The 19,198-nt window shown below is 54.3% G+C and overlaps 1 long non-coding RNA gene across 3 annotated transcripts; it reads right to left on the bottom strand.

Annotated features, from left to right (window-relative positions):
• Window positions 1-7,596: 7,596 nt before the first annotated feature.
• On the bottom strand, window positions 7,597-12,793 carry LOC114808893. Of its 3 annotated transcripts, XR_003756649.2 has the most exons (4): window positions 12,546-12,791; window positions 11,581-11,689; window positions 10,499-10,893; window positions 7,597-8,137 (listed from the first exon to the last, which is right to left on the bottom strand). It is a non-coding gene; the product is annotated as an uncharacterized LOC114808893 (long non-coding RNA). The 3 variants fall into 3 exon arrangements; XR_003756648.2 differs by lacking the exon at window positions 7,597-8,137 and having other exon boundaries at window positions 9,997-10,893; window positions 11,581-11,997; window positions 12,546-12,793; XR_003756647.2 differs by lacking the exon at window positions 7,597-8,137 and having other exon boundaries at window positions 10,000-10,893; window positions 12,546-12,793.
• Window positions 12,794-19,198: the final 6,405 nt, after the last annotated feature.

The following is a 19,198-nucleotide window of genomic DNA, read 5'->3' on the forward strand; positions in this document are numbered from 1 at the left end:
AGAGAGAGCAGTCTCGGTAGAGTGGAGGGGACGGAAGCCAGTTTGGAGGGGGTCTAGGAGAGAATGGGAGTTAAGGAATTCTAGGCATCGATTGTAGACGACTCGTTCTAAGATTTTGGAAAGGAAGGGTAGTAGGGAGATAGGACGATAACTGGAGGGGGAAGTGGGGTCAAGAGCGGGTTTTTTTAGGATGGGGGAGACGTGGGCATGTTTGAAGGCAGAGGGGAAGGAGCCCTTGGAGATTGAGTGGTTAAAAATAGAAGTTAAGGAAGGGAGGAGGGCAGGGGCGATGGTTTTAAGAAGGTGAGAGGGAATGGGGTCCGAGGCGCAGGTGGAGGGGGTGGCACTTGCGAGGAGGGAGGAGATCTCCTCTGAGGATACTGCAGGGAAGGATGGGAAAGTAGGGGAGGGGGTTGTTGGGGGGGAAGGGAGAGGCGGAGGGGTGACTTTGGGGAGCTCAGACCTGATCGTGTTGATTTTCGTGAGGAAATAGGTGGCCAGATCATTAGGGGTGAGAGATGGGGGAGGGGGAGGAACAGGGGGCCTAAGGAGAGAGTTAAAGGTCCGGAACAATCGGCGGGGGTGACGGGCATGGGTGTCGATGAGGGAGGAGAAGAAGCTTTGCCTGGCGGAGGAGAGGGCAGAGTTAAGGCAGGAAAGGATAAATTTGAAGTGTGTGAGGTCGGCTCGGTGCTTGGACTTTCGCCAGCAGCGCTCAGCAGCTCGAGCATAGGAGCGTAGGAGGCGGACGGAGGAGGTGATCCGGGGCTGTGGGTTAGTGGAGCGAGAGCGGCGGAGGGAAAGGGGGGCGAGAGAGTCGAGATGAGTAGAGAGGGTGGAGTTGAGAGCGGAGACCTGATCGTCGAGAGTGGGAAGAGAGGACAGGGCGGCAAGGTGAGGAGAGATGCTATTGGAAAGACGGATGGGATCGAGAGAGCGGAGGTCTCTGTGGGGCAGTAGCGAAGATTTGCAGGGGGAGGGAGTGTGAGAGATGAGGCAGGTGAGAAGGTTATGGTCAGAGAGAGGGATTTCAGAGTTGGTGAGTGAGGAGATAGTGCAGCGGTAGGAGATGACGAGATCGAGGGTGTGACCGAGTCGGTGAGTGGGCGCGGTATGGTGGAGGAGGAGGTCGGCAGAGTCGAGGAGGGATAGCAGGCGGGCGGCAGAGGAGTCGTCGGGTACATCCGTATGGATGTTGAAGTCTCCAAGGATCAGAGTGGGCAGAGAGAAGGAGAGGAGGAAGGTGAGAAAGGGGTCAAGGTGGTTGAAGAAGTCGGAGGTGGGACCGGGAGGGCGGTAGATGACGGCGACAAGTAACTGGAGTGGGTGGTAGAGGCGAATGATATGGGCTTCGAAGGAGGGGAAGGAGAGGGAGGGGGGAGGAGGGATAGTGCGGAAGCGGCATCGGGGCGAGAGGAGGAAGCCGACGCCTCCTCCCTTACCGGTGAGTCTGGGGGAGTGGGAGAAGGAGAGGCCTCCGCTGGAGAGAGCGGCGGCGGAGACCGTGTCTTCGGGAGAGAGCCACGTTTCCGAAAGGGCGAGGAGGAGGAGAGAGCGGGAGAGGAAAAGGTCATGGATGAAAGGTAGCTTGCCTGTAACAGAGCGGGGGTTCCAGAGGCCACACTTGAAAGTAGCTGTGGGTGCAAGGGGAGGAGGGGGGGAAGGGCGGGGGGAGGGGAGGGTTTGGATGGGAAGGAGGTGGCGGGGCCCTGGACGAGGAGAGGGGGATGAGGGGTGGCGGTGGGACAAGAGGACTGGGATGGGGCATGGGTGGGGAAGAGAGAAGGGGGGAGGGGGTGAAGAGGGGGTTTGGTGGGGGGAAGAGTAGGGGGAGGGGGAAGAGGGGTAGCGCTGGTAAAGTGGGGTTCTAGGGCGGGAGAGAGGAGGGGGGCAGGAGACAGAGGAGAGAGCGGGAAAGAGCTGAGCGAGAGAGGGGAAGGGGAAGGGGAAGGGGAGGATAGGAAGGGGCGGGAGGGGGGAGGGGGGGAGGAGGGACATGGCGAGGCCAGAGAGGTGGGTGGCAGCACTGACAACAATAAACAGTAATAAACGAAATCGGTAATATAGCAACATGATACGATATGATACAATACAGTGGTGCTAATATAGCAACATGATACAGTATGATACAATATAGTCGTGTTAATAAAAGGGGTGATGATCAGGGTCGGGGGTAGACTCGATTAAGGGGCGACCTGATCAAATTCAAAGTCTGACGACAATAAACAATAAAAAGCGAGATCGCAAATATAGCAACATGCTACAGTAAGGCACACTACAATAGGCGATGACCAGGGTCGGGGGACGAGCCGACCCTACCCGATCAGACTCAAAGTCAAGCGGCCAGCGGCCGAGAGAGTCCCAGAGCTCATGACCAAATAACCCTGTGGCGGCGGGGGGGCTCTGAGGTTGTCCGGGGTGGGTGGCGGCCGTAGGCGGCGGCTAAGGTAAGGTAACATGGTGAGAACAAGGACGTCGTCGCCCGGGGCGGGGGCGGGAGGGATGAATCACCTCAAGAGGGAAGAGGGAGTGAGGCCTTCCCAAAATGGCCGCCTCAGGCAGAGTGGGGGCTTCCTAAAATGGCCGCCTCGGGCGGAGTGGGGGAGCGGTTGGGGAGCACAATGTCCCCGGGCCCGAGCAGGGGGACACAATGTCCCCCGAGGACACAATGTCCTTGGGGCCGAGAAGGGGAGCACAATGTCCCCAGGATCGAGAAGGGGAGCGCAATGTCCCCGGGCCCAAGCGGGGGGGGGGGGGGTGGGGTGGACTGGAAGCTGGTGGCTGGGGGTCTGTGGGGGCGAAGATCCGAAGTGTCGGAGTTCCCGAGCGGGGGTGCGGAGATCCAGGTTGTGAAAGGCTGAGGCGGGCGCGGGTCCGGACGGTCCGAGGCTCAGCTCCCCGGTGGAGGCGGAGGAAGCGCAGATGAGTCAGCGAGCGGTAGGCGAAGGGGGGCTTGTCGGGAATCGGGGCAGGGGCCGGGTGGGCCGAGGCTGCGCCTCAGGGGAGCAGAGATCCCGAGCCCACGAGGTAATGGCTCCAAGGGTCCGGGCGATGACAAGGCTCAGCTTCCCGGGAGAGGGGGGTGGTCTCGGCGTGGATGAGTCGGCGGTCGGCGGCCAAAAAGCCGCTAAAGTCGGCGGTCGGTGGCCAAAAGGCTGTTAAAGAGCTAGGCTGGAAACGGGGGGCAGGCAGCCCAAGGAACCACCGCCTGGGAGGAGAGCTCCAGAGTCCATGTGGTGGTCGATTCGGCTGGGAAGAGGGGGCCCGGCTGTCTGAGACTTACCCCCAGGGGAGCAGAGATCCCGGGCCCACGTGGTAATGGCTCCAAGGCTCCGGGCGATGACAAGGCTCAGTTTCCCGGGAGAGGGGGGTGGTCTCGGCGTGGATGAGTCGGCGGTCGGCGGCCAAAAAGCCGCTAAAGTCGGCGGTCGGTGGCCAAAAGGCTGCTAAAGAGCTAGGCTGGAAACGGGGGGCAGGCAGCCCAAGGAACCACCGCCTGGGAGGAGAGCTCCAGAGTCCATGTGGTGGTCGATTCGGCTGGGAAGAGGGGGCCCGGCTGTCTGAGACTTTATTAAGGTACGAAGAAATGGGATGAGATGTGCAGGTGGAGGGGGTTGATTTTGGGAGAAGGCAGGAGATCTCTTCTAGAGATACTACTGGGAAATAAGGGAGAGTTGAGGAAAGGGGAGGGCTTGGGGAGAGGCAAGGGAGATTTTAGGGAGATCACACCTGATAGTGTCAATTTTCTCAAAAAAGTGGGTGGCTATGTTATCGGCAGAAAGGGATGGGAGATTCGGGGGGAAGGGGGTTTGAGGAGAGAGTTGAATATCTGGAACAAGGGGCAAAAGGGATGGGCACAGCTGTCAAAAAAGATGGAGAAATCATTCTGCTGGGCAGAGGAGAGGGCAGAGTTAAAGTTGAAGTGGATGAAGTTGGCCTGACACCTAAATTTCTGCCTGCAGCGCTCTTCATGTCGAAGAGCCAAGGAGGCAGACTGTGGAGGTGATCCCGGCCCGTAGACTCTGCTCTGGACTTCTGTGGAACTTTCACCATCACCCGGTTTGCTGTTCCGAGTAATCATCTTCAAATTGGATGTTGAAGTATTTGTACTAACTTGGTTTAGAATGAATTTCTGCATCTTTTAAGAACTAATATTCACTGTTACCAGTGGTCCAGGAGGGTCACTGAACACAGGATGTGCCCACCGCAGAATAACAGGAGCCAGATATCCATACTGAACCCGCGTCAGTCTGAGGAGGACCATCTGGTCATCTCTGGAACTGTTCAAGGGAAGGTTCAAGTATTCTAGCATCAAAATGAAAATCTCTCAGAGAAAGAATTCCTGCATACCATCAGCGAAAGGTGGAGGAATCATCAGATGAGGAATATCATGGGGAAAAGGTTCCCACATGTTCCCGCATGTGATCGTCAAAAGAAAGGAGGAACTTGCTTAAATCGGCATCTCGATTGAGCGTGCACAATCCAGAACCAGCAAAGTACTGTAATCAGAGCAAAGTGGCAACCCCGCAGTGTGATCTGGGACTTTCTTTCCAGTCAAAGCTGCTGCTGGTCACGGGGCAGGTTGGAAGAGTACAGTCTAACAGTTGGTAGACATGTTCCTTGCCCACAGAGAGCTCACAGTCTCTGTCACAGTCACAGGGGGATAGAGGCATGAATCTAAATGAATAAATTGCACAATATACATAAATGCTGTGGGGAGTGTCTCCCAATCAGAGTAGAGATTACAGAGGCCCCACTTCTGTCAAAAGCAGCTGGCCAGCACGAAGTTAGATAAAGCACACCCAAGAAAACAGTGGAGAGCCACAGAAAATCAGGTGATTGACATCCTAGTCCAGCAAGGCCCAGTTTAGGACTTTTGCTGTTCCTCTAACCATCTGAGCCAGAACAGTTCCAGATTTTCCCTATCTGGAGAGAGAGGGCCAGTCACCAGCTCCATTTTTTTTTTAAACGGTATCCGTTAAGAGCTTACTATGTCCCAGGCACTGTCCCAAGCCGTGGGGTAGATGTAAGCTATTCAGGTTGGACACAGTTCATGTCTCACATGGGTCTCACAGTCTTAATCCCCTTTTTACAGACGAGGTAAGTGAAGCACAGAGAAGTAAACTGACTTGCCAAAGGTCACGCGGCAGCCAAGTGGCAGGACTGGGATCAGAACCCAGGTCCTTCTTACTTCCATGCCGATGCTCTATCCACTAGGTCATGCTAGCTCCTTTGAGAGTGTTGGGTGACCGAGGTGGGGTGCCGGAGCCAAACATTTAGAATCCATGGCAATAAGCAACAGCAAGCTACCTCCTCCAGCCCACCCTCAGGAAGAGTCACTTTGGTAATTTCCACCGACCTACAAAATGAAATCATGTTTGGGTGTCACGATGCCTGTCCAGAAAGAAGAGGCCCTAGAACAGAACTAATGACATTGCTAATTCTCCCTCCCTCTTCCCTTGCCCCTTGAGCCCAGGGAAGACCCCCCCTCATTGGAAGCCCTTTCTGCTCTCTCCGAGTTTGGCCTTGAAATATCCCATCACCTCCCATCCTTCTGAAATCTTCCTTAGAGTCACGGCTGTGGCCCATCAGCCAGGAAGTATGTGGGATCAACCAAATGAGCACTGACCAGGGAGCTTTTCTCTGGGATAGCGAAGACGTTAGAAATCTCATAATGATCATAATTATTATATCATTATTTTTATGGTACTTGTTAAGTGCTTACTATGTGCAAAGCACTAAGTGCTAGAGTAGATGCAAGTTAGTCAGGTCGGACACAGTCCATGTTCCATTAATGTTAATCTCCATTTTACAGATGAGGTAACTGAGGCCCTGAAAAGTGAAGTGACTTGTAGTGACTTGTCCAAGGTCACACAGCAGACATGTGGCGCAGCCAAGATTAGAACCCAGGTCCTTCTGACTCCCAGGCCCGTGCTCTATCCACAAGGCCACGTTGCTTCTCGAGGCTATCTAGAGCCTGTCACGTTAGCCCGGCAGAAACTGTGGAATTTCCAGAGTTCCATGGAAAACCCCAGATTTTCAGAGAAGAGAGGTAGGCCTCTTCAGGCTAGGGAGCTAAGGGTTGCTTCCAGAAAGCTGGCTCCAGTGACTTCATTTGGATCTATTTTTCGAGGGTCCATCTCATGGAAATCAGGCTGGGGATATGAATAATGGGCTGCACGAATCTTGGAGAAATATGCCTACCCATCCAGAAGTCCCTCTGGGATTTCTCTTTTGGAAGGACCTTCCTCCGACTGACCCCAGGCGCTCACCCGAGCAAAAACAGGTCGTTTGGAAAGGACCGGCCTGAACCAATTCTCTCATGACAAACATCCACCAGGAGAGCAACTGCACTGAACTCCCCAGGGTCCCAGGCCCCATCTCAAGCTAATAGCTTCCAGGGAGTCCCTGAAGCTCAAGGCAGCTTCGTGTGTAATTGGAGCTGTGCCAGGACAGAGCTGTCTCTTAGGGGTGTGGTTTGGCCTTGGGGGGACCTTGGAGGAACCCACCTGGGGATTCCCGGCCTTCCTGAATTTGCACGCCGGTCCCGGGGAGCTCTCAAGCTACTCGTGGGGTAGGAGGAGCCTTTGGGTTCATCGAGGGCGTGGATCGGTCTCAGCCAGGTGGGACCGGGTGCAGCTGCTGTAGCCTGAGGAGAGGAAGACAGATGGCATGGGGCAGGGGAAATGCCACCTTCGGGCCCGTTGGGTTTCTCAACAGATGCGGAAATTATCAGAAAAACGAGGGAAACACTCACAATCACCACGATGGAGCATTCGGTTGATTCGTGTTCAGATTTAATGGAGAGTGCATAGAAATAAACACTAAGAACTCATTTCTGAGGGATGGCACATTGGAACAGCATAAGCAGGTCTTCTGTAGGGCAAGCCAACTATGCCTTTCTCCAGGGACCCGGCCAATTTCTCAGCAGCATCTGGGCTGGCACCGATGAATCCGGTACCACTCTCAATATACTGATGGTATTTGTTAAGCACGTACTGTGTGTCGAGCACCAACTGCTGGGGCAAGCTGGACACAGTTCAAGCAAATCGGGTTGGACACAGTCCCTTTCCCACAAGGAGCGCACAGTCTTAATTCTCGTTTTACAGATGAGGTAACTGAGGCACAGAGAAGGGAGGTGACTTGCCTCAGTCACACAGCAGACAAGTGACAGAGCCGGGATTAGAACCCAGGCCCTTCGGACTCCCAGGCTCATGCTGCTAAGCCATGCTGCTTCCCACCCAGCCACGAAGCCCTCCGGGAAAAGCACCGACTTCAGCCCCCACAGGATCCTCCCCAACATGGCCAGGACTGGCCCCAGGAGAAGGGACAGCGACCAGGAAGCCCCCCACCCTCCTGTGTCCGCGCAGCAGGAAGGGCTACCTGGCTGGGGCTCAGCTGCGAGGTTTGGCCGGGGCACTGAGCTGGCAGAGACCCCATAACAGGCCAAAAAATACAAATAAAAGAAGCCCATGGCCTCAGCACATGTGGCCCACAGTACCCAAGTCGGGGCCCGCATCACCAGGGAGCCAGGGGTCTCTGGCTCGACCCAGGCCTCCAGGTGCTCCCGTAGAGTCCGCCCCATCTGCAACGGGACCTCAGGCTGGACATCTGCCTTCTGCAACCCAGCAGAGGGCCGGTCGTGTTGGGGACTCTGTGGCCAACAGGATGAGGCTCACCAGACCCACCACCATCATTTCTCTCCACTCTGGGACCGTTTCCTCTTCGTCTTGTCGGTTCCACAAGGCGCAGGATGGAGTGTTTTTCGCTACGGCACATTATTCGGGCAAAAATCTTCAAGATGCTCTCGGGCGGCTTTCTTACGTGACTTCGGGGAGACCCGTCTCTTGCTTTGCATTACCGAGTTGCCTGATCTGACAAGCAGGAGGAGCCAGGGAAGAGGGAGACGGGGACTTTCGGTGAAGCCGGGGAGGAAGGAACCCGGGAATCACCACAGGATTGCCTCTGAATCGGAAGCGTTCGTGGGTGAACCTGGAGCCGAGCCCCGTGGCAGGGGGGGATTCTGGTCCGGGCCGCCACAGCTGGGGGTTTCCCAGCTGGTCACGGTGAGCCGCTGAATTGAAATTGAAAACAAATGCCCTGGCACTGGGGCTCCCGCGCCAGTGGAAATGACCAGCTGTGGGGAGACAGTGACAGGCATTCTTTAGTTACAAAACAAAGAAAAAAATAAATTCCCCAGGGTTGGGGAGCCCGCTTGATCTGTGCCCCAAGGAGCCGGGGTGGCTGCCAGCACGGAAAAGGATACTGATTTTAATGTTTCAGAAACATTCTCTCCTTCCCTAGTAAATTTTTAATAAAGTTTTGGATTCTGATGGCAGGAAGGGCCTGGCTGCAAACCCATCCCACAGCAAGGACAACAGAGCTAGGGAACCAAAAAAAACTACACGGTTCACGTTGGCACTAACCAAACGAGGCATCTCATTACTGAGCCCTAAATTAATCCCTTCAACTGAAAGAAGACCTAACGAGTCATCTCCATTCGCTGCCTCAAATTCCTCAACTCCAACTCTCTCCTGAACCCCCTCCAATCTGGCTTCCGTCCTCTCCACTCCACCGAAACCACCCTCCCAAAGGTCACCAATGACCTCCTTCTTGCCAAATCCAATGGCTCCTACTCCATCCTGATCCTTCTCGACCTCTCAACTGCCTGTGAAACTGTCAACCATCCCGTTCTCCTCAACATGTTATCCAACCTTGTCTTCACAGACTCCGTCCTCTCCTGGTTCTCCTCATCTATCTAAACGTTCATCCTCCTTCCCGGGCTCCTCCTCCGCATCTCATCCACTAACTGTAGAGGTTCCTCAAGGGTCAGTTCTTGGCCCCCTTCTGTTCTCCTTCTATACTCACTCCTTTGGTGAACTCATTCGCTCCCACGACTTCAACTATCACCTCTATGCAGATGACACCCAAATCTACATCTCCTCCCCTGTTCTATCTCCCTCCCTCCAGGCTCATATCTCCCCCTGCCTTCAGGACATCTCCACCTGGAAGTCCACCTGAAACTTAACATGACTAAGACTGAGCTCCTTATCTTTCCTCCCAAACCCTGTCCTCTTCCTGACTTTCACATCACTGTGGACGGCACTACCATCCTTCCCGTCTCACAAGCCCACAACCTTGGCGTCATCCTTGACTCCGCTCTCTCATTCACCCGACACATCCTATCCGTCACCAATACCTGCCGGGCTCACCTTCACAACATCGCCAAGATCTTCCCTTTCCTCTCCATCCCAACTACTACCTTGCTGGTACAAGCTCTCATCATATCCCAACTGGATTATTGCATCAGCCTCCTCTCTGATCTCCCTTCCTCCCGTCTCTTCCCGCTCCAGTCTATTCTTCACTCTGCTGCCTGGATTACCTTTCTACAGAAACACTCTGGGCATGTCACTCCCCTCCTCAGAAACCTCCAGTGGTTGCCCATCTGTCTTCGCATGAAGCAAAAACTCCTACTGGCTTCAAAGCTCTCTATCACCTTGCCCCCTCCCACCTCACCTCCCCTCTCTCCTCCTACAGCCCAGCCCGCACACTCTGCTCCTCTGTCGCTAACATCACTGTTCTCGCCTGTCCCACCATCGACCCCTGGCCCACGACCTACCTCTTGCCTGGAATGCCCTCCCTCCTCACATCGGCCGAACAGCTCTCTTCCCCCCTTCAAAGCCCTACAGAAAGCTCACCTCCTCCAGGAGGCCTTCCCAGATTGAGCCCCCCCTTTTCTTCTGCTCCTCCTCCCCATCACCCCTTCTGCTCTACCCCCTTCCCTGCTCACAGCACTTGTGTATATGTACATATTTATTATTCTATTTGTTTTATTAATGATGTGTATACAGCTACCATTCTATTTACTTATATTGATGCTATTGATGCCTGTCTACTTGTTTTGCTGTCTCCCCCCTTCTAGACTGTAAGCCCATTTTTGGGTAGGGATAGACTCTGTTGCCGAATTGTACTTTTCAAGCGCTTAGTACAGTGTTCCTCACATAGGAACTGCTCAATAAATACAACTGAATGAATAAATCAAAAGTAAATGCCCCGGCAATGGGGCTCCCTCATCTCTGGAGATGACCTGCCATGGGGCTATGGCGGGGGGTATTCTTTTTATTACAAAATGAATAAAAAAAATTAATTCCCCGGTGTTGGGGACCCACTTGCTCTGCACTCCAAAGAGCTGGGGTGGCTGCAGGCACGAAGAAGAGTACTGATTTTAATTTTTCAGAAACATTCTCTCCTTCTCTAGTACATCTTTAATAAAGTTTCAGATCCTGATGGCAGGAACAGCCCAGCTGCACACCCATCCCACAGCCGGAACAGCGGAGCTGGGGAACTGATAAAAATGCAAGGTTCGTGTTGGCAGTAATTAAACGAGGCATCTCATAACCGTGCCCTAAATTATTTTCTTCAACTGAACGGAGGAAGACTCGACAAGGGTGCCTGGGAAAGCCATAATCCAAAAGGATGTGATTTGGGCAGTACGCACCTCTGGCGGGCACCCGCCTCGTCTTCCTTTCCTCTCACCGTGCCTTCCGTCTGCATCGCCTGTCCTCTTCTCCTGGACAGGCCACACTTCTCGTCCCCCCCACCCCATCCCTCGACGTGTTCTTCCAGGAAGGCTGTTAAGCCTCTCTCCTGTCTTTGGAGACTTCTTCTTCCCAGTCCCCCCATTCTTTCATTCTCATCGTGTGACCCGTTCTCTCTGGAAGAGGCCATTCTTCTCCCTTCACTATTTTTTGGGGTAGATGTCTTTCTTCAGTGACAATTCCTTTCCCTCCTTCCTCCTGAGACTTTTACCTCCCTTCTGTCCTGGTCTTTTCTTTCCAGCTCCGCCAACTTGAGGTGGTAGATAGTCTTCATCAAAGGCAGCTTTGAAATCATCTGCCAGGGAGAGAAAGGAAGCGGCTGCAACAGCGGTATTTATCGAGTACCTCCCTTGAGCAGAGCAATGTGGCATGCACATGGGATATTAAAATAGAGTTAGAAAACAGGATTCCGGCCTTTGAGGAAATCAAAGGCCAGCAGGGGAGCCAGACACAAAATGAATTACAGCTAAAAGAAGAAAAAGGAAAATTGGATAGGGAGATAAGAAAATACTTAAAAAGCCAAGTATATAAGTAGTTGTGTATAGACGTGTCATAGTTAGGGGGAGTACGGATCACCTGGACAAAAGAAAATGTAATCAAGGGAGAGCTCCTGGAGGTCATGTGACTGCAGAAGGCTGTGAGGATAGGGAGATCTATGGTCCGGTGGACTTGGGGTGCGGGTGGAAGGAGTTCCAGGCAGGAGGGAGTGTGTGAGCAAGGAGTCAGAGATGGGTGAGATGAGAATGAGGCACTGAGAGTAGGTTAGTCTGAAAGGGGACTGAAGCTGGGTGAGAGACGTTTGATGAGAGGTACTCCCAGGGCAGGATGTCCTCGCAAGTCACGTGAACGGCCGGTTGCCCGCTTTCTGTGCCAAAGAATCCTTCGATCCAGGGGCCTCCTTTAGCACCGGCACTATGGGGTCAGCACACTCCAACCGTACCACTCTGGGGTCCGATCTGACACTCACTCCTTAGGAATTTACCTGTCCTCAGGGAAGCGTGGCTTCGGGATCTCGGCCACAGGAATCTCCCGCAGAGAAACCTGGTCCTGGAGTTTCTGCACCTGTCTGCACGTCATTCGTCAGGGGCCATCTACAACCGCACAGGGCAGAGAACAAGAAATGCAACGGTCTCTCGACGGTGCTCGGCACAGGGTGAGCACTCAATAAATACGACTGATTGATAACGGTTGGCCCAGCTCGCAACTGTCCTCGCTGATAGAACCCTAATAGGAAATCCACCGACGCGCATCCGTTTTGCCATTTGTTTCCGTGCCTCCCTCCGCTGGAACTTTTATCAAAGCTGCTAAGCAGAGGCACCAGAGACCGATTCGGGTTTCCACGTCAGTCTCTGGCCGTCCTCCGGCGGAGGTGCGAGTGGTCAGTGAAATGCCCAAAAAGCTGAGGGAGAAGGGAAAAGATAAACGGACCTGAGTAATCAGCCCAGATCAAATACGGGAAAATCGGATGCCCTGGCCGAGGGTGGAATCCCAAGAAGGAAATGGGGCTGTGCTCCCTGTGGAGGGTTAATTCAAACTCTACACCTAGGCGGTCTTTTCTTTCTAGCTCCTCCCTTTAGATCCTAAGCGCCTCGTAGGAACAGAATGTACCCGCCGACTCTGTGGAATGGGACTCTCCCAAGTGCTTGGTGCAGTGTTCTCCTTGCGCACGGTACTCGATCAATACCGCTGATCGATTCCAACCCGCTGATGGGAGGTTGACCCTTTTCCTGCCAATCCCAATGTGGCCAGTGATTATCAAAGATTTTTTCCTCCAGCCTGGGCCCGGAACCAGGGAGGCAGCAGAAGTCTGAGGAGGGCTCTCGTTGGGGGTTAATCACCTAGCCCCTCTTCAGGTTATCCTGAAGGGTAAACTCCCCAGAAACCGGCCAAGGGTGTCCAGCCCATGGCCAGAGACCCGCCCCCCACCCCGGCCCTGCAGCGGCCTACCTCCGTACTCTCTCTGGGAGATGGGGTCCCGTGGGCAGGGCACAACCTCGCCCGCCCGCCGGGGCCCCGGGCACCAGGCAGGGGGCATCGGGCAGGAGCGGGGGGCGGGGGTCCAGTTGCAGGACCGACGACCCCGCGCCGCCATGAAGAAGAAGAAGAGGAAGAAGAAGAGGAGGAGGAGGAAGGGGAAGACGACGAGGAAGGTCTGAACAGGGAAGAAGGGCGACGGCGGCGCCCCGGCGCCCGCTGCGCTCCGCCCCGCCCCGCCCCGCCCCGCCCGCCCCAGCCCGCCCCAGCCCGCCCCACCGCGGGGCACGACGGGAGCGGTAGTTCGGCGGGCCGCGGCGAACGCCGACCCGAGCGAGCGGCGGACTACATCTCCCAGAAACCTGCGCGCCTTTTCCCTCGAGATAGGATCTGATTGGCTGCGTCGGTGGCTGGGGTGAGCCAGATAGACGCCGCCTTCGAAAGGGGCTGTTGGTTCAGAGTGATTATTCTGCGCCGATTCGAGCCGAGACGGCATAAGTCCCCTTCGGGACGCCCAGGCTGAGGACGAGGGAGGACAGGTGCTTTTTCCTCAGTTTTAGAGATGAGGCGCTGAGGGGCAGAGAAGCCGAAGAGCCTTTGCCCAAGGTCGTGCAGCACACAAGTGTCGGAGCCGGGGCTGGGACCCAGGTCTCCCAACGCCCAGCCCCGTGCACTTTCCACTGGCTTCGCTGCTTCTTGAGGGGTGTGCGGGGTTGTTGGGACGGAGGCGGGGCTGCGGGAGAGCCGAGGAGCCGGCCGTGGCCAGGGTAATCGGGGCAGCTGCCTTGTTGTGGCGACTCATTCATTCATTCATTCATTCAGTAGTATTTATTGAGCGCTTACTATGTGCAGAGCCCTGTACTAAGCGCTTGGAATGAACAAGTCGGCAACAGATAGAGACAGTCCCTGCCGTTTGACGGGCTTCCAGTCTAATCGGGGGAGACGGACAGACAAGAACAATGGCAATAAATAGAGTCGAGGGGAAGAACGTCTCGTAAAAACAATGGCAACTAAATAGAATCGAGGCGATGTACATTTCATTAACAAAATTAATAGGGTAATGTAAATATATACAGTTGAGCAGACGAGTACAGTGCTGAGGGGATGGGAAGGGAGGGGGGAGGAGCAGAGGGAGATGGGGGGAAAAGAGGGTTAAGCTGCGGAGAGGTGAAGGGGGGGCGGTAGAGGGAGTAGAGGGAGAAGGGGAGCTCAGTCTGGGAAGGCCTCTTGGAGGAGGTGAGTTTTAAGTAGGGTTTTGAAGAGGGGAAGAGAATTAGTTTGGCGGAGGTGAGGAGGGAGGGCGTTCCAGGACCGCGGGAGGACATGGCCCAGGGGTCGACGGCGGGATAGGCGAGACCGAGGGACGGTGAGGAGGTGGGCGGCGGAGGAGCGGAGCGTGCGGGGTGGGCGGTAGAAAGAGAGAAGGGAGGAGAGGTAGGAAGGGGCAAGGTGATGTAGAGCCTCGAAGCCTAGAGTGAGGAGTTTTTGTTTGGAGCGGAGGTTGATAGGCAATCACTGGAGGTGTTTAAGAAGGGGAGTGACATGCCCAGAGCGTTTCTGCAGGAAGATGAGCCGGCAGCGGAGTGAAGAATAGACTGGAGCGGGGCGAGAGAGGAGGAAGGGAGATCAGAGAGAAGGCTGAGACAGTAGTCTAGCCGGGATATAGCGAGAGCCCGTAGCAGTAAGGTAGCCGTTTGGGGGGAGAGGAAAGGGCGGATCTTGGCGATATTGTAGAGGTGAAACCGGCAGGTCTCGGTAACGGATCGGATGTGTGGGGTGAACGAGAGAGATGAGTGAAGGATGACACCGAGATCGCGGGCCCGAGAGACGGGAAGGATGGTCGTGCCATCCACGGTGATAGGGAAGTCTGGGAGAGGACCGGGCTTGGGAGGGAAGATGAGGAGCTCAGTCTTGCTCATGCTGAGTTTTAGGTGGCGGGCCGACATCCATGTGGAGACATCCTGGAGGCAGGAGGAGATGCGAGCCTGAAGGGAGGGGGAGAGGACAGGGGCAGAGATGTAGATCTGTGTGTCATCTGCGTAGAGATGGTAGTCAAAGCCGTGAGAGCGAATGAGTTCACCAAGGGAGTGAGTGTACATGGAGAACAGAAGAGGGCCAAGAACTGACCCTTGGGGAACTCCAACAGTTAGAGGATGGGAGGGGGAGGAGGCACCTGCGAAGGAGACCGAGAATGACCGGCCAGAGAGATAAGAGGAGAACCAGGAGAGGACGGAGTCTGTGAAGCCAAGGTGAGATAAGGTGTGGAGGAGGAGGGGGTGGTCGACAGTGTCATAGGCAGCAGAGAGGTCAAGGAGGATCAGAATGGAGTAGGAGCCATTGGATTTGGCAAGAAGGAGGTCTGGGTGACCTTAGAGAGAGCAGTCTCGGTAGAGTGGAGGTCAGCGCTCAGCGGATGCATCAGTACTTTACTACTTCTTCAGCCCCTATTACCTCCTCCTACCTTGAGTATTCGTTATGTGTCTCCCTCCTTCCATCTAGATTGTAAGATTCCTTGGATCAGGGATCCTGGGTAGTGTGACCCGCTGACACCTCAAACTAGACATGTCCAAACTAAAATCCCTTATCGTTCCAAGCAAACCCTGCCCCGGCACCTATATTTTCTTTTTTTTCCCCTGGTATTTGTTAATAAGCGCTTACTATATTCATTCATTCATTCATTCATTCAGTAGTATTTATTGAGCACTTACTATGTGCAGAGCACTGTACTAAGCACTTGGAATGTGCAACTCGGCAACAGATAGCGACAATCCCTGCCCATTGACGGGCCAGCAGTCTAAAAGGGGGAGACAGACAGCAAAGCAAAACAGAACAAAACAAAAACAGGACAACATCATGAAGATAAACAGAATCAAGGAGATATACACCTCATTAACAAAATAAATAGGGCAATAAATAATATATACAAATGAGCACAGTGCTGGGGATGGGGAAGGGGGAAGAGCAGAAGGTGGCGGGGGGAGGGGGACCAGAGGGAAAGGAGGGCTCAGTCTGGGAAGGCCTCCTGGAGGAGGTGAGCTCTCAGTAGGACTTTGAAGAGGGGAAGAGAGTTAGTTTGGCGGATGTGAGGAGGGAGGGCATTCCTGGGCAGCGGTAGGACGTGGGCCAGGGGTCGACGCCAGGCACTGTACTAAGCACTGGGGGGGGATTCAAGCTAATCAGGTTGGACACAGTCCCTGTCCCACGTGGGGCTCACCGCCTTAACCCCCCTTTTACAGAGGGGGTACTGAGGCCCAGAGAAGTAAAGTGACTTGCCCGAGGTCACACGGTCGACACCTGGTAGAGTCAGGTCCTTCTGACTCCCAAGCCTGTGCTCTATCCACTAGGCCATGCTGCTTCTCTTTCCCATCACTCTAGACAATACCACTTTTCTTCCTATCTCATAAGCCTGAATCCTCGGTGTTGTCTTGGACTCAATCAATCGATCATATTCACTGAGTACCTAGTGTGTGCAGAGCACTGCAGTCAATGCTTGGGAGAGTCTACAATAACAGAGTTAGTAGACAGTGTTCCCTGTCCACAAGGAATCTAGAAGAGGTAGACAGACCTTAATATAAAGAAATGAATTAGGGATAAAGTAGATAAGTGCTAAGGAGCCGACGGTGATTAAGGGTACAAAAGGAGTGCAAGGGCATCGCAGAAGGGAGACGGAGTAGAGGAAATCTCCTGGACCCCCTCCAATCTGGCTTCCGTCCCATCCCGTCCCGTCCACTCCATCGAAACCGCCCTCTCAAAGGTCACCAATGACGTCCTTCTTGCCAAATCAAATGGCTCCTATTCCATCCCGATCCTCCTCGACCTCTCAGCTGCCTCTGACACTGTCGACCATCCCCTTCTCTTCAACACTTAATCCAACATTGGCTTCACGGACTCCATCCTCTCCCGCTTCTCCTCTTATCTATCTAATCGTTCATTCTCAGTCTCCTTCGCGGGCTCCTCCTCCCCCTCTCATCCACTAACTGTAGAGGTTCCTCAAGGGTCAGTTCTTGGCTCCCTTCTGTTCTCCTTGGTGAACGGGTGAACTTGGTGAACTCACTCCCTTGGTGAACTGATTCGCTCCCACGACTTCAACTATCACTTCTATGCATATGACACCCAAATCTACATCCCCTCCCCTGTTCTCTCTCCCTCCCTCCAGGCTCGTATCTCCTCCTGCCTTCAGGACATCTCCACCTGGAAGTCCACCCGCCACCTGAAACTCAACATGTCTAAGACTGAGCTCCTTATCTTTCCTCCCAAACCCTGTCCTCTCCCTGACTTCCCCGTCACTGTGGACGGCACTTCCATCCTTCCCGTCTCACAGGCCCGCAACCTTGGTGTCATCCTCGACTCTGCTCTCTCATTAACCCCACACATCCCCTTCCCAGACTGAGCTCCCCTTTTCCCTCCGCACCCTCTACCCCCCCTTCACCTATCCGCAGCTAAACCCTCTTCTCTCCCCTTTCCCTCTGCTCCTCCCCCTCTCCCGTCCCATCCCCTCAGCACTGTACTCGTCCGCTCAACGGGATATATCTTCATTACCCTATTTATTTTGTTAATGAGATGTATATCACCTTGATTCTATTTATTTGCTATTGTTTTAATGAGATGTTCTTCCCTTTGATTCTATTTACTGCCATTGTTCTTGTCTGTCTCCCCCGATTAGACTGTAAGCCCGTCAAAGGGCAGGGACTGTCTCTATCTGTTACCGATTTGTACATTCCAAGCTCTTAGTACAGTGCTCTGCACATAGTAAGCGCTCAATAAATACTATTGAATGAATGAATGAACGAACATTCATTCCGTCAGCAAAACCTGCCGGGCTCACCTTCACAACATCGCCAAGATCTGCCCTTTCCTCTCCATCCAAACTGCTACCTTGCTGTTACAAGCTCTCATCATATCCCAACTGGATTAGTGCATCAGCCTCCTCTCTGATTTCCCTTCCTCCCGTCTCTTCCCGCTCCAGTCTATTCTTCATTCCGCTGCCCGGATTACCTTTCTACAGAAACGCTCTGGGCATGTCACTCCCCTCCTCAAAAACCTCCAGTGGTTGCCCTATCAACCTTTGCATGAAACAAAAACTCCTCACTCTTGGCTTCAAAGCTCTCCATCACCTTGCCCCCTCCTACCTCACCTCCCTTCTCTCCTTCTATAGCCCAGCCCGCACACTCTGCTCCACTGCTGCTCACCTCCTCACGGTCCCCCGTTCGCGCCTGTCCCACCGTCGACCCTGGCCCACGTCCTACCACTGACCTGGAATGCCCTCCCTCCTCACATCTGCCAAACTACCTCTCTTCCCCTCTTCATAGCCCTACTGAGAGTTCGCCTCCAGGAGGCCTTCCCAGACTGAGCCCCCTTTCTCTCTGCTCCCCCTTCCCTCCCCCCCAACCCCCGATCTTCCCCTTTCCCCTCTCCTCATCACTGTGCTCATTTGTATATATATATATTATTTATTACCCTATTTATTTGTTAATGAGGTGCATATCTCCTTGATTCTATTTATCTTGATAATGTTGTCTTGTTTTGTTTTGTTCTGTTTTGCTTTGCTGTCTGTCTCCCCCGTTTAGACTGTGAGCCTGTCATTGGGCAGGGATTGTCTCTGTTGCCAAAGCGCTTAGTATAGTGCTCTGCAAATAGTAAGTGCTCAATAAATACTATTGAATGAATGAATGAATGAATGAATGGAGTGGGTGTAGATGGAAAATAGAAGAGGACCCAGAACTGAGCCTTGAGGAACTCCCACATTTGGGGAGGTGGAGGGAGGGGGGCCTAGAGGGAGGCAGAGGAGGAGCCCAGGAAAGAGAATGAGAACGAGTGGCCAGAGAGGAGGAGAACCAGGAGAGGACAGTGTCAGCGAATCCAAGGTTGGATCACATTTCCAGGGGAAGGGGGTGGTTGACAGGGTCTACGGCAGCCGAGAAGTCGAGGAGGATCAGGATGGAGTAAAGGCCCCTTGGATTTGGCAAGAGGAAGATCACTGGTGACCTTTCAGAGGGCAGTTTCCGTGGCGCGAAGGGGAAGGAAGCCAGATTGGAGGGAGTCAGGAGAGCATTGGAGGAGAGGAACTGGAGACAGAGAGTGGAGGCAACTCGCTCAAGGAGTTTGGAGAGAAATGGTAGGAGGGAGATGGGAGAAACCTCTGGCTCCAGGCAGTGAGCAGATGATGGCGGCGCCTGATTCTTTAGGCTTTGTACACTTGAGGCAGCCCACTCCCAGGTGCCACCCTTGGGCAAAAGTGAACACTTTGGGAAAGTTTACACTCTTCAAGTGACTCGCCTTTGGAGGGGAAAAAAGGCGGTTATGTCATTTATTTTCAGTTTGGTACCATACTGGTAGCAAGCCCGCATAAATGGCTACTGCAACCGGGGAGAGAAGGAAGGGCAGGAAGGGAAAGAGTGTGTAAGAGAGAGAGGAGGAGGAGGAGGAGAAGGAGAGGACGGAGGGTGCGGCGGGGTCCCCGCCCGCAGGGCAGGGAGTCCCCCGAAAAGGCTCCCGGGGAAGGGGGAGGCTCCGCCCGCCCAGACCGGACCGTCCCACCCCGCAGCCCGAGCCCGGCCGCTCCCCGCCGCCCCCGCGCGCGCCCCCCAACGGCCGCATGCCCCGAGTGACGTCATCGCCGCCCCCGT

Source organism: Ornithorhynchus anatinus, unplaced genomic scaffold, assembly GCF_004115215.2.
Source record: "Ornithorhynchus anatinus isolate Pmale09 unplaced genomic scaffold, mOrnAna1.pri.v4 scaffold_34_arrow_ctg1, whole genome shotgun sequence".
NCBI lineage: Eukaryota > Metazoa > Chordata > Mammalia > Monotremata > Ornithorhynchidae > Ornithorhynchus > Ornithorhynchus anatinus.